The 15,145-nt window shown below is 48.9% G+C and overlaps 2 long non-coding RNA genes across 2 annotated transcripts in view; one reads left to right on the forward strand and one right to left on the reverse strand.

Moving 5' to 3' along the window:
* Positions 1–7,590: 7,590 nt before the first annotated feature.
* On the reverse strand, positions 7,591–9,550 carry LOC117285372. Its single transcript, XR_004516398.1, has 3 exons — positions 9,505–9,550; positions 8,385–8,463; positions 7,591–7,830 (listed from the first exon to the last, which is right to left on the reverse strand). It is a non-coding gene; the product is annotated as an uncharacterized LOC117285372 (long non-coding RNA).
* Positions 9,551–12,313: 2,763 nt separating this feature from the next.
* Positions 12,314–15,145, forward strand: part of LOC109117965 — a 28,540-nt gene continuing 25,708 nt past the window's right edge. Inside the window, exon 1 of the long non-coding RNA XR_004516397.1 lies at positions 12,314–13,251. This is a non-coding gene — a long non-coding RNA (uncharacterized LOC109117965). The remainder of the gene's footprint in view (positions 13,252–15,145) is intronic.

Raw genomic sequence — 15,145 nt, forward strand, 5'->3', positions numbered from 1 at the left:
ATTAACTATACTTCAACAAGATACTTATTTAAATTTCATCTCAGAAAAGGGATACCGAGTCTTGCCAACCAAAATTTAACTCTTTACACAACAGGTCATATACTTAGGGCTGTCTCTATCACCTGGCTTTAAATCTGTTACTGCTGCTAGAAAACGGGTCCTCCGAGATATTTCAATGCCTTCCACCAAACAAGAACTTCTCTCCTTCCTGGGCTTCGATACCTCAGGTCTTGGATCCCAAATTATTCCCTTCTAGCAGCCCCCTCTATGAGGCCTCTAAAGGAAACCCACACGAACCGGTAAATTCCTCAATAGCCACTCCCTTTGCCCATCTCAAATTCTGCCTATTAGAGGCTCCTGCTTTACACCTACGTGATCTTTCTCGCCACGTTTACCTCTGTGTGTCAGAGAACAAGGGATGTGCACTAGGGGTTCTGGGCCATCAAATGGGGCCCACTTTTGCTCCAGAGGTTTACTTGTGCAAAAGGTTGGATCCCACTGTCGGAGTCTGGGCCCTCTGCTTATGAGGCCTAGGTGCCACATTCCTCCTAGTGCAGGAATCAGAAAAGCTCACGTTTGGGTCCCCAACTGTCGTCCTCTCCCATCATTCCATTTCAGATCTGTTAAACTACAAAAACCTGCATAGCTTACCCCCATGCAGAATCTTGTCTCTTCAGACCACACTTCTCCACAACTCCTCGTTAACTTTCTAAATCTCTCTGCCCGATTACCAGCTTCCGAACAGGGTCCTCTCCACGAATGCTTAGAAACTCTTGAAAACCTTTCACCTCATGATTCCCATATACAGGAGGGACCCCTCTCTTCCCCTGATTTCATTTGGTTCAGGGATGGCAGTTCTCTTGTTCGAAACGGGTCCAAACGGGCAGGGTATGCTATTGTGTCACAGTCTGGAATTATTGAGCAGGGACCATTGCCTTCTCAGAAGACCACCCAGCAGGCAGAACTTATGGCTCTCACTCGCGCCTTTACTCTGGCCTTGGAAAAAGACTTATAATATATACAGACTCCAAATATGCTTTCCACATTTTACTCTCTCACACAGTGATTTGGCGGGAAAGAGGGTTCTGCTTCACCAAGGGCAGCTTTATCCAAAATTCCAAGCTTATCGTTAAGCTCTTACAGGCCTCTAGGTTGCCCACGGCCATGGGCATCATACACTGCAGGGCCCACGGGTCTGATCCATCAGAGATAACTGAGGCCAATGAGGCCAATCATACAGCAAAAGGAGCAGCTCTGGCTTCAACCCTGCTTGCTGTGGTGGATACCCACCAAATTGACCAGCACAGTCAAGGACAAAGCCTCACACAAGATCAACTCACATATCTTCACAAAATTTTCCACCCCGGCTCTAGGGCCGTACTTACTTTCCTAGAACCACTGACCACTCTCTCCCCCTCTGACAGACAGTTCCTCCAGATTTACTCCTCCACCTGCAATATATGCCAAAGGACCAATCCCTCCTCAAGACCTGCCTCATTTCCCACACATCGGCAAGGCGCCTGCTACCTGCCATGGATTGGCAAACTGATTTCACACACATGCCTGAGATAAGAAGACATAAATACCTGCTAGTTCTGGTCGACACCTCTTCTGGGTGGGTTGAGGCCCTCCCCACTACAAATAAATGTGCTTTCACTGTTTCTCTCCTCCTCCTCAAAGAAATCATACCTATGTTTGGACTTCCTACTATGCAGTTAGATAATGGTCCTGAATTCACCTCTCAGGTAACCCAAGGCCTTACAAAGCTATTAGGAATCTCCTGGCATTTTCATATCCCATTCCATCCTAAATCATCAGGAAAGGTAGAACGGACTAACATGTCCATCAAGACCATTCTCACAAAGTTGAGCCTAGAACTCCATCCACACCAATTGGATCACCCTCCTTCTGCTCGCCCTACTCAGACTTAGATCCCTGCCTAAGGCCCCCCTCCAGATTTCCCCTTTTGAATTGATGTTGGAAGCCCCCTGCTGCCCCCAGGATTGACTCCCCAGTCCTCTCCATTGCCCCCCAGCTTACTAACCCCATTATTTAACTGGGTCCGATTCCAAATATGGCCACATGCAGATACACTGCTGCCATCCCCGCTCCCTGCACTGCCGATTGCCTATCACCCGGGAGACCTGGTTCTCCTGGCTCCACCACATCAACAGAAAGACCCATTCAATCCTAAATTTCAGGGACCATTCACAGTTGTCCTTTCAACTTCGACAGCGGTTAAACTTAAGTCCTTTCTGGGATGATTTCATTGCTCTCGTGTTAAACCATATCTTCATGCTCCTCTCCCAGTCATATCCACAGGACCTCATCTATGCTATTCAGCCACCCCCACGGGACCTCTGAAGGTCACACTTTCTCGGATTCCAAAAGATGTGGTTGCCCAGGATCCTTCACCATCATCCAGTCCTGAATCAGACAAACCAACCTAACTGTTTACCCCCTCATTCTCTCCTGGGGTATTGTGACACATTTCACACTAAAGCACACACTGATATCCTAAGTCTTCTTCTATTGGTGCTCTTGGGATCTATCGTTGGGATTGGACTGGCCACAGCAGCCCCTTCCAACTATAACTTTACTTCTAAGTGTTTGCTCATATTGGCTTGTTGCCTCATAATCTCATTCATTGCCATTGTTAATTGCTGGAGCCAATAATGGTTCCTTTCCTGCTTCTGTTTTCTCTCCTAAACCCTACCCAAGCCGACAGACCCTCGGTGTGCACCTTGACGCACTCCCAGCCTAACTCAGCCCTCCTTCAGACCCAGGTAGGATCTCCAGACGTTACGTTCCAGGTTACCTTTATGCCAGTTTGATCCATCAAATTCCTGCCGCTCTTCAGACTGGCCCACAGCTGATTTCCACTGCCCTTTGCTTATCTACCACCACTGGCCCCACACATTACCATGCACCCAGCCAATACCACTGTGCCTCCTGGGGCTGTGAGTCCTCGGCTCCATGGAAGCCAGCCCAATCAGATCAACACATCCATCTCTCCTCCACATCATTAAATAACCCTCGACCCTTTAAATTTGACATCACAGTCAAGATCCCTCTGATCCATCATGGCAGTCTGGAAGGACGTGGGGTCTCAGGCTTTATGTGGAAGGCATAGATCCAGGTTCGGAGTTCACCATCACCTGCAGGCTTTGGATACCCAGGACTGCTTCATCCCCATCTGTTATCCAGGGTGTACATAATGTTTCACCAGAACTCCACCACTTGGACCAATTCCTGGCCCAACTACAAGTCAACCCAGATTGGACAGAACACAAATGGTCACTGGGTGTTTGAGTCTCTCCAGAGGACCTTTTCTTGGTTATCTAATACCTCCTACTGTTCTGAGGGCTGCTGGCTAGGACTAAACATCCATGGACTACTATCTACTCACCCCACAGGCTTGGCCCCTTCCGTGGAATCATTCGTTCCACCCAACAACAGGCCCAATACAAATTATAGTCCAAAATTTTCATTTAATCACCCAGGCCCCAGTGTGCCTCAGTCTTACAGGAGACCTCACCATACTGGGGATACCAATATCCAATTTATCCTTAAACAGCTCCCTCTCCAATGTAACCATACTGCGTGGAACAACTCTCTGGTTGGGAATGAATACCTCTCGGAATGCTCGCTACACTCCAGTCCTATTGGCCCCTGATTTCTATATAATACTGGGAAATGAAGGAGTCCCCATCCCCATAACTAGGATGGTCCCGAGCCCGACAAAAAAGAATGTTACAGGTGGCCGTTATGCTCCTCATAGCAGCATTGGGCATAGCGGTAGGTATGGTTACAGGAACTGCAGGATTGTCCCACTGTTTTCCAAGGAAAACACCTGACAGAACAACATAAAGAAGACATTACCTAAGGTGATCCTGGCACTCCATCAACAGATCAATTCACTCTCTCAGGTGGTCCTGCAGAACAGGCAAGGCCTCGACCTCTTACTTGCAGAAAAAGGAGGACTTTGTTTAGCTATCCAGGAAAACTGTTTCTTCTTTGTTAACCAATCAGGAGTGGTAACCAACCAAATCCGCCAACTTCAGGAGAGCCTGGAAAGGCGACACAGGGAGCATGAGTCGGGGACTACTGGGGGACTAACAAGCTGGTTCACCAGTCCTCTACTAACCTCTTTACTTCCCTTTATGACCCCTCTATTGGTTATCCTTACTCTGTTGGCAGTCACCTCCTGTGTTCTCCATTTTATTCAATCCCAGGTTAGCCACCTTTCTGCTGAAGTCTCCCGACAGAGGGCTCACCAGATGATACTTCAGGCCAGAGACCTAAGCGAGACCACTGAGTTTACATGACAGCCAACCGACCAACCATAGCTCAGATCTCAGCTCAGTTGGAACACTTCCTAAATGATTGTTGGATTGATATTCTCTGGTTTGCTCCCCACCCTTCTCCTGTTACCTGCATAGCCAACTGGGTCACTAACACGTTGCTCCAAGAAACTTTATCAGACTTCACTCTGACTAAAATCACAATCTTTATCTTTTGACTTGTTCTGTTAACCCTCCAACCCAGTCCACAGCCTCATACATTCTAGGACATTCCTTTGGACTAAAAGATGTCCTCAGGATGCCCATTCTGCCCCAAAACCCATGGTCCAAAACTTTTCAGGCTCCTCACCCAAAATTTCCTCCCATATAATTGGGCTTTAATAGCTTGCCTTACAAATCCTCCTCAACACTATCTATTGCACACAGGAGGTCATATCTGTCCTAAGAGGCCCAGAACAAAGGGAACAAAATGATACCCTACTCCCATGGTACTACACTGTTCATCAGGGAGATTTCGGATATTCCGCCAACCCCTCCAAACACTGTCAAATGTCCACATGAGTTCCATTGGAGTCTGATTGGCCCCTTCAAGTGCCTGGTACCTCCTGGTTTCCCCTGGGCTCAGGCATTCCTCTTCTGGTCCACCTGTTCTGCTACAAGCCCACCTTCCCAGATGGGTATACTCTAGAAGATTCCCTTCAGACAGTATGCTATTTATCATGTTGCCATCCTCTTTTTACTGGCCTTTCTAGACAGTATAGAAGGTCGACCACTTTCTCGGGTCATCACCAAGATCCTCCGAGACGGGCTACACAGGGCTCATAAAAATCGGATAGGGACCTGGGTACAACAACACTGGGAGGCCAGATGTGGGCCTCATAGAAATTATCTTTTACTCCTCTCTCCTCCTTCACTAACTGATTTGTGTGCTTGGACTCTTCTCAGGGAGCCCTACCAACAATTCCAGTGGGAATGCTACTGCTGTCAACCATTTCATGTTCTTAAAGGACAATGCAGCCGCCATGCCCCACGCCTGCCCCCAGACAGCTTCATCACCCCGGTGTCAGCAGGAAGTAGTTAAAGGAGATGGACACACCGCCCCTTTTCCCTGGCGTATAGCATGTGCCAGCTGCTGTCTCCATCTAAACCAAAGGCGGGGGGAATGTTAGGGACCTGACGCCACCATCACAGGCTGCATTTTCCTGGTTCTTCAAGCCTCATACTCTTATCTTCAGTTTCCCTCCCCACAAGGCCACAGCAGGGTCCAGAGAAGTTAAACCTAAGTTTCTGCAGGACTGAACCCATAAAAGACAACCTGGCCTATGATAGGTTGAAAGTAGCCCACTCCTCATGAATAAGCAATAGCCCAGCCCCCAGTAGAATAAAACAATAAAAGGACCTTCCTTTCTTTGTTCTCCCTCCCTCTCTCTCCTCTCTCCCTGACCCGCCTCCCCACATAAAGTCTCCTGTTGGACCTCTTCGTGTGTGGCCTAGTTGTTGAGCATCGCTGTACCTCTTCAACATTTAACTACTATTTATCTACTGCTTACTGTATCTAAATCCTCTAAGTGTCAGTCAACTCATTCAGTCCGCAACACAAAAACCGGCCCCTGTGCTTTTTCTTTCCTGTGTGCTTGCTTGCTCATCTGCTTTTTGGCCTTCCCACCATGAAGCACCATAAGCCCCTTTGCGACACTGGCACCAAGCTCTCAAACTTCTCAGCTTCCAGAACTGGGAGCCATTGAAGCTTCTTTTCTATATAAATCACCCAGTCCCGGGCACTGTGTCATAGCAACAGAGAATAGACTAAGACAATATTATTGTACCAATCTTATAGAAGAGAAACAAATCAAAGCACTCACTCTGATCTCCGTGGCAGCGAGAGACAGAGGTTGGATCTGAACTCTGCTTTGCTCTGCACATACTACTGTGTCATCCCAGGTAAGGCAGGAGGGCCTGAGAGAAAGGCACCCTAGGTAGAGGCAGGAGCCTGAGCCCCAGCCAGGCACAGAGAGTGGACATCCTGGATGAAACCTGAAGTGAGAGCAAGTATGGGCTGGCTGGGATGCTGACCCTGCTGAGGCTGGTGAGGGCTGCTACTGAGCACCTTCTACGTGGTGAGTGCTGTTCTGAGTGCTTCCTGTCTAGTCACTTACTTAATCCTCTCAGAGCCTAGAGACAAGGACGTTCTCAATTCCCATTTCCCACATAAGGACGCAAGGCCAGAGGGGTTAAGTGACTTGCTTACTTCATATCACAGGCAGTGAGCTGAAACCCAGGCCGTTGGCTGCAGAGTCTGCAGGCTTTGTCTTCATTCTACCCAATCACTCAAGGTTGAAAAGCACCCTCTCTGTGCAAGCCACTGCGGTAGCAGGGAGGAACGCCTCTGTCTTTCTAATCAATCTGCTTCATGCCTCTCACACACACACCCCAGAGCAGTACTGTGCAAGACGCATGGCAACTGGCTGCTTGAGTGCCTGAAATATGGCCGGTTGGAACCAAGATGTGCCGAATGTGTCTAAGGCACACTGGGCATAGATGATCTAGCACAAAAGGAATGTAAAATATCTCATTAATCATTTTAATAATGATTGCATGCTGAATGGTTATATTTTGGATATATTAGGGCAAATATAATAAAACATATGATATTAAGGTTCTTGGCACTTTTTCAAACAAAGTGACAAGATTAATTTCGTATGTGTTCGCACGGCATTTGTGTTGCATGGTGCTGCTCCAGAATTGCTTTCTTTGAAGGTACAGACCATCCTTGTCCTGTTCATTGTGGAGCCCAAGAACCATGATACAGCCTGACACACAATAGTCCCTCAACTCTTAACTGCTGGATAATTAAATGAATGAATAAATGAGTAGCCAAGTCCACAATGCCCTGCACCTGCTCATCAGTCGCCTGAGAACTGGACCTCCCCTTCTCCTTGCCTTGTCTCTCTGGGCAGGCTCGCAATCAAGCTGAGTCTTGCAGAGCGCATGGCTGCAGCAGTGCCAGCCGAGGGAGCGAACATGTGGTAGAATTTGGACCATAAAAACGATCTGAGTATCAGTGACCACAAGGGCGGTGACCACTTAGAGGATGCAAATGCTGTGCTTGGCATCGTCCTGGGGACTTCACATGGAGTGACTCGTTTGTCTCTAGCAGCCCTGCAGCCTCAGTCCCACAGCCATTCCCGCTGGCAGGTGGGAAAGTTAAATTATGCCCTAGAGACACACAGCTAGATTTGTGCCCAGCTCTGTCTGACATGATGGTTGTTCTTGTAACTTACATCACTGGGCACAGAGAAGGGACTCGGGGGCTCACAACACGCAGTGCTTGGGAAGCAGGTGGCCGCAGCTCTCAAGGCTCCCAGGGAAGCCACAAAATGCACTAGTACCTCTGACATCCAACATGAACTGTCTGCATGTCCAGCTGTATCCTGCCTGTGTATCTTCCTTGCCAGACACCCGGAGTGACGAATGTGCAGGTGACTTTGATGTACATGGCAGGGCACACCCTCGCTGCACTCCACGCCTGCATCCAGAAAACACAGTCTCACGCACAACACTTACCTTGTGTGCATGTTTTGGTGGACTAAATGAGTTAACTGGCACTCAGAGGAGGGTTTAGATATGGTAAGCAGGAAATGCATAGTAGTTAAATGGTAATATTAAATATTGTGAATAAACCATAACTGATTTCTTGTGAGAAGCGTATCTGGGTGGCAGCACCACGGAATCTGCTGACTTCAGCCCAGCTCACAGAATTGAAGCTTTTTGGAAGGGGTGAACTGCACATTTATGCCTTTGTGAGGGACATTTACAAAACACTTTTATGGCAGGCATAGTCTCTCACAGGCTGGAGACAGAAAAAGAAGAGATTGCTACTTTCCCTCAAAGTCTCAGTCTACTTCGACAGATACATTCATTGACACAGTGAAGTACTGTCATTAGCAATTGGTTATTAATAAAGTAATTGACAGCATATAGCTAACTGGTAATTGACATATTTAGTTATTCATGCAATACATGTTTTTGGAGTACAAATGTTAGATTGGCTGTATATAATGAGGAATGATACGAACATACCTCACAGCTCGAAGCAAGAAGACCATGTGATTCCAGGGAGAATACAGGGGATTACAAGCATCTTAGACAGCTCAAGCGTCTGTAACAAGATACCGGAAGAGCGGACTGAGTGGCCTAACAATAAATATGCATATTACAGTTCTGGAGGATGGAAGTCAAGATCAAAGTAGCAACATGGCTTCTAATAAGAACTATCTTTCCTTATAGGTGGCTGAATTCTGGCTGTGACCTGTCCTCTGTGTGCGGAGAGGGGTGGGGAGACGGGGAGAGAGAGACAGAGGGAGAGGGAGGGAGAGACAGAGATGGAGACACAGACAAGGAGACAGAGAGGGAGGAATCAGTAGTGCTGGGAAAGAGGAAAGAAAGAGATGTTAAAGATACGTGTGCATTCATAGAAAAGCAGAGTGATGGTAACCTGTGTGTGCATGATGCTGAGGTAAGAGGATCCCAAGTTGAAGCCCAGTGTGGACAACTTAGAAACTTAGTGAGACCCACTCTTAATCAATCAATCAATCAATAAAAAGGACTGGGGATGTAGCTCAGAGGAAAGGCCCTAGGTTCAGTGCCCAGTACTGACAAAAGAAAAAGTGACCACAGTGAGGGGATTCACACCACTGAAATTGCCAGACACTCAACATCCACCTTGGCTTGCGTTCCCCACACCCATAGCCTGGCCAGGGAGTTGTGTTTAAACATTTCCCGACACACTGCCAGCTTTGACGAAGGCCTATGTGCTGCGTTTGGGGGATACAGCTAAGGGACCCATCTTACCAGGTGACCTCGGTCAGATGGGTAAGGTGGGTCCTAGCACATCAGGAGAAATGTGTGCAGGATGAAAGGGTACCCCAACTAAGCAAACACGAGAAGGAAAAGTGGACAACACTCAGGAGAGTAAATAGCTTTGAGCGGCCATGGTACCTGCGTGGTGGGGAGCAGCAGGCCAACGGGGTGAGAAGTTGAAGGCCAGGTAATGGGCTTGGGCTCTCTCTGGGGGCCTGTGGAGCCCAACCCTGCCATATAGCAAGCTCTTCTGGCCATGCAGCTGAGAATGAGTGGGAGGTAGGCAGCCAGAAGCTGCTGAAAGCAGTTCACTTTGTGTGCTCACAGAAACTTCACCCACCTGCCTGTCTTCCCTGGACCTCTGCAGGATGACTTCTCCCATGCAGGTCCCAGCAGCCTTGTTTTGAGCAATAAGTTCACTAATGGGCAAAACATTCTGAAAATCAAGCAAAACTGCAGTGAGTCCTCCTCATTCATAGAGAGAGACAGACTTCATATTTTGGAAAAAAGGGGAGGAAGAAGGAAGAGGAGGAGGAGGAAAAGACAAGAGGAGGAAGACAAAGTGAAGGAGGGAGGAGAAAAGGAAGACAACCAAACCATACCCTATGCTTGCTTTCCCTCCCTCTCCCCCTGGCTGGTTATTTCCACATCAGCTCTGGGTACCCTCCCCTAAATCCTGTACTGCCCTGGCTGTTTCCGGCTCAGTGAATGGCACCTCCTTGCACTATATGCTGCTCAAGCAAACTGGCTTAACTTCTTGGTCACACATGTCCCATGCAATCCACTGACAAGTCCCGTCGCTGTGCCTTCCGCATGACACCTTCACGGTGCCACATTGCATGAAGCAGGATTTTTTTCTTACCTGGCCTCATGCCCTTGCCTCCTAACTCCGTTATGCCCACTTGCTGCAGACAGAGCTCCAGGGGTCAGGCTGTGTGCACCGGAGTCTGAGCTGGGTTCAAACCTCACCTTAGCCATGAAGCAAACCCTTGGCTAACCTCTCGGCTTTCCCTTTATGCCACTGGGGCTAATAAAGCCCACGTCACGAGTAAATGAAAGCATGCGCAGAGAGCACGTGTGTGAAGCATGTTCTTTTCTTTCCCTCTCCTCGCTCCTCCTTCCTCCTCGGCCCATCCCTCTCCTCCTAGTCCTCCCCTTCTTTAATTCAGAACCTTAGGTGGATGAAATGATCAGATAAAAGACTGTAAATTGAAAAGCTGTCATGAGCAGACCTTTGGCAAGTCTGGCCATTAAAGGCCAAGTCGAGGTGGGAAAGCTGGGTAGTGGAGGCTGAGAATGAGCAGCAGTGGGAAGGCAGATAACCAGGTCAGGATTTAAGAGGGACCCAGTCTGTGAAGAGCAGGGGAGCGTGGATCACTGCCCTCCACTGTCAAATAAGGCAAGGAGCGATCTGGCCATCAGTTTTGGCTAAATATGGCCTGTTGTTAAGTTTGATAATCCAAAGGTGAGAAATGCTTTAGCCCAATCGTGTTGGCTGCCCTTCATTTTCTGGGTAAGGATTCCCAAAATAATTGAACCTAGAAAAGAGAGCCAACCTTCAGACAGTCCTACCTTTGAACCTTGGATCTGCCACTGAGTAGCTATGTGACCCCAGGGAAAGTCACTAGCCCTCTTTGAACTTCAATTTCCTCAACTATAAAATGGAAGTAATAATGCTGCTTGTCTCGTGATTTATGGAGAAGCAAAGATTAAATGAAATAAGGTCTCTTCAGCAGATGCTGCATATTTGTCTCCAGCAGAAAATGACTATTAGGTACTTAACGTTTTTATTTTTCCAAATGCTCTTCTGCTTTTCATTACTGTCAGCTCAAGGGATGCTGCTACACATCTAAGGTAGAGAATGTCCCAGTTTTGAGCAAGGGTTCATCCATGCCAGGGAATCTGATGGAAAGTTCTTTGAGGGCTGAGCCCTTCTTTTCTGGTTACTCTCAGAGTGCCCTGTACCTAGCTGGACTGAATCAGCTAAGGTCAATCCTTGTTCTGAGCAGGTTCTCAGTGCTCCCTGAGAGATCTGTGTGCTTACCTGGGCCCTCAAGGCCTGCAGGTCGAGCTGCATACTTCTGTCCACCTCACCTTGCACCATGCCGCTCGGTTTCTTTTAGCCTCCGTAGTACAAGGCACTGCAATTCTGTCCTTTCTGCAGATGCCCTTCTCTGCCCCCTTCTCTTTACTGCTTTCTTCTTGCTTTTTCTCTCCTGGAGGGATGGCTGCTTCCCCAGGGCACCCTGTCTGAGCTCCTGGACCAGGTCACTTCCTTTCTTAGAAGCTGCTGGAACCCTGGGCCTCTTCCTCCTGGAATTTGGCATATTCCTGATTGTGTACTCTTGGGGTGAACCTCAGTTCACTGCCCGCCTCCGCCACAAGATTCCATGGTGCTGTGCTCACCATCGTATGGCTTGTGTCAAGCTCGTGGCCTGGCACACAGTAGTCACATAACAAACAGTTGATGGAGTGGATGAGCCAGCGTTTAATGCAGTCTACAAATGTACAGATGCAACACAGGCCAGACGTCTCCAAAAGGTTGCTGGAAAGGCAAATATAATGTGAAATCTTACTCCATTTACTTTCATTTCAATACCAAAGAGTGGGAATACATCTTGTCCTTGAAATCTAATAAAGTCATACTTTGAAATCTGGACTGTCTTTTCCACTGGCTTACTTTTCAAAATAATTTCCTGGTAAACCCATAAATAATGGCACTGAAACTAGGTTCCCGACTTGGCTCTGTCACTAACTAGCTGCTGGCCGCAGACAAGTCCCTTAAACTCTGCACGCTCCTATTTACCTCATATGGTTCTTGAAAGGCTCCGGGTTGGTGGCATAAGAGCCCTTTGAAAGCAAGGACTTATTTATTATCCATTATTTTCAGTCTTATTAATAATAATAAGAAACAGGCTGTGTGCCAGAGATAGCTGAGCAGATTTGTAGGGCTGGAGGACTGCGGCCACAAAGAGAAATGAAAAAGAATGGGAGTGAATAAAAAGTATGTACAAGTGAGGGGCACAGAGGGAGAAGGGCACCGGGGGTTTTATAGGCACCAGGCTGCACAAAACCATAAGGCTGCTGTTTTCTGAGCTGGGGAAGGTGACCTAAATAAAATCACTGTGGCGGCCAGATTCTTGGAAGCTGTGTGATAGAAGGAAAAGCCAGAAGTGAAGTACGCCCTGCTCGGTTTCCCCTGTGGCTGCAGCGAGGTCAGGTGTCCCCCAAGTGACCTCCACTGACCAAGGCCACTCTCCGCAGGTAGATCTTGGGGGCTGAGCTTTGCCAGGTGGCATGCACGGTTGGCAAGGGTGGGGCGGCTGCTGCTGGGTTTGCCTGCCAGGTGGTTCTGCTGCCCAGCACAGCCTGGCTGGCCCCTGGGGTGGCTCAGCCCCCAGGCCGTAGGGAAAGAGGCAGTGGGGGTGTGCAACCCACAGGCATCCGGGTATCCTGGTGACCCAGAAGCAGCCCCTTAGCAATGGGCCTGGGTTGCGGCTGGGGACGTGACTCCATCCCTGTCACCCAGCGTCCCAGAGAAGCTAGGTTTTCAGTGTGGAATCCTGCGATCTGTCAAAAAACAAACACCAAGCAGCCAGACAGGAAAAGAAGCCTCCACAGGCCGGGTGGAGCGGAGCGCGGCTGCACTTGCTGCTCTGAGGCTCTGCTTGATGCCCGTGGGGGCTCCAGACATGGTCTCTGGCTCCCTTCCAGGGCAGGGTGGAGAAGGCCGTTTGGGTGGAGGGAAAGGGTCACCTCACCCCTCCTCCGGCTGTAGAAAGCTAGACGTGAACGCACACGCAGTGAAGCACCAGCTTGCGATCAGCGCTGAGAACGAAGAGCTGAGGTGAAGGCAGCCGAGGAAGCAGTGACTCTCAGTTGGCCGACCAGACAGGCTGCACCAGAAACGCTTTCCACCGGCTTTCCCGGCCGCATTCACAGGCGCAGATAGATGAGCAGCCGGTGGGTGGCTGAGTAGCTCCTCAGACGAAAAGGGTTTCTCCCGGCACCCTCGACATCTCTTGCTTCTGAAGTAGGCTCAGCCCCAGCCACGGGAGCAGGTGCAACGCTCAAGTCCTGATTAAGAGTAAGTATCCCCATTGGTCTGCACAGCTGGAAACAGCTGGCTGGAGGAGTCTGTGGGCAGGAAAGGGGCTGCCGGCAGCTGCTGGACAGGGAGAAGGGTGGGGAATAGGGCTGCCAAGGTAGGGTTGTCCTTATCAGCGGGGGACAGACAGACATGGGGGGGGGGCAGCGTAGGAAGCCGGGCCAACTGCTTCTCAGGTTCCAGTGGCCTTCCTGGCTCACCATCAGTTCTTTTTTATTTTTGAAAGTGCAATGACATCTATAAGTCTCTCTTTCCAAGCCAGACACTAATAAGAGGTGTTTTGGATTTCCAGCTCAAAGAGCAAAGTTCTTACCGTGACCCCTAAGGCCCTCTGCGATCTGCAGCCCCCCCCCATTGCTGGGCCAGCTCGGTAACTTCGGGGGCTCAACGCAGAGCTATTCGTGGGCCTGCTGATTTGCTGCAGTCTCTGAAGACAGAGACCTTTCTGTTTGGCTGTGGTGACAACTCTACCTCCAGTCCCTGGCACCTGACAGAGGCTGTTCTTTTGTTAGTGCTGCTGGATACAGGAGTGATGTTTGTGTCACTATGTGGATTCACTGGCAGGACTGCTGCGAGTGTTTATTAAGTTCTTACTGTGTTCCACGCATTGGATTAATGCAGTGGTTCTCAAGCCTGGCTGTACATGAGAATCACCCTCAGGAATTCTGAAAAATCCCAAGGCCAGGATCCTTCCAGAACCAATTACATCAGAATCCAGTGGGGACCGGAGAGGGGCCATCGGGATTTTGAAAGTTTCTCAGCTGACACCAATGTGCTGTCCAGGCTGAGGCCAGAGGGCCAGCTCACTTGGAGCTGTTCCCAGGGGCTACTGCATACCTGCTTAATCCAGGCGGTTGTTAACTGCTCAGATTCCCCACAGCTACTTTTCAATTTTTCTGAAGCAGTAGGTTTGGGAAGGTGAGCGGTGGTTATTCTGTTTATAAAATCCCAGGAAATATTGCTTACACCAAAGTCTGTGAACTTGAGTTATCCCTAGCTTCTTGAACCCTATGATTGTGCCCATTTTACAGGCGGGGGGGTGGTCCTAGAGAAATTGAGTTTTCTCAAGATAACAAGGGAGGAAACTGGCAGAGTCAGGGTTCCAACCTGAGACATCTAAAGTCATGGTCCCACCTTTCCCACGAATTTCTCCGCCTTTCTTATGCGACCCAAACTTAGGTGAGATCCAATGGATGGCTGGAAAAATAAAATATAGCCACGATTAGGGGAGTGCATGGAATAGTGTGTATTTTGAAGGTGAATGAGGCTGTATTACTAGTTCCTCCAGAAGGAAACAAGTACAGTGGTGGTGGTGGGGAAGTTGACCCCAGCCCCAGGGTCTCCGGCACCCTAAGGGGCATAAGTGGAATTCCAGATCTGGCCATTTCCATCATTAGCAAGTGCATCTCTTAGCATCTGGGGCATCCTGTAATCCCTGTTGCTTGGCACGTAATAGCCTCCTAAGCGGTGATGAAAAATGAGTGGCCAGAAGGATGGCTGGTGAGCCAGGGAGATGCATGAAAATTTCCTGTGTGTGCCTGCCCGGTTCACGTTACTTTGCAAATACAGGTGCGGCCACCAGAGAGCAATATTGGACAAGAGAAAGGAGGACGCTTTACCGGGTTTGTAGGACTGGAGAAAACTAGTCTTTGGCTGTGTGTTTAAACCCAAGAAGGGAGAGTCTAATTCACAGAGCAATTAAAGTCAGCATTGCCACCCCCCGCAGCTTGCAGGCTTTCGGAAACCTTTCCTAAGCCACACTGACCTGTGAGGCCACCCCAGCTTTTCTAGATGTAAAGCCAACAGATCAAGGAGAGAAAATCTTGGCTGGTATGAAAAGTGGATGTTTATAGATAAGAGGTTTTTTTTTTTT

This window comes from Fukomys damarensis, unplaced genomic scaffold (assembly GCF_012274545.1).
Source record: "Fukomys damarensis isolate Sample0158 unplaced genomic scaffold, DMR_v1.0_HiC HiC_scaffold_9, whole genome shotgun sequence".
In the NCBI taxonomy this organism is placed as follows: domain Eukaryota; kingdom Metazoa; phylum Chordata; class Mammalia; order Rodentia; family Bathyergidae; genus Fukomys; species Fukomys damarensis.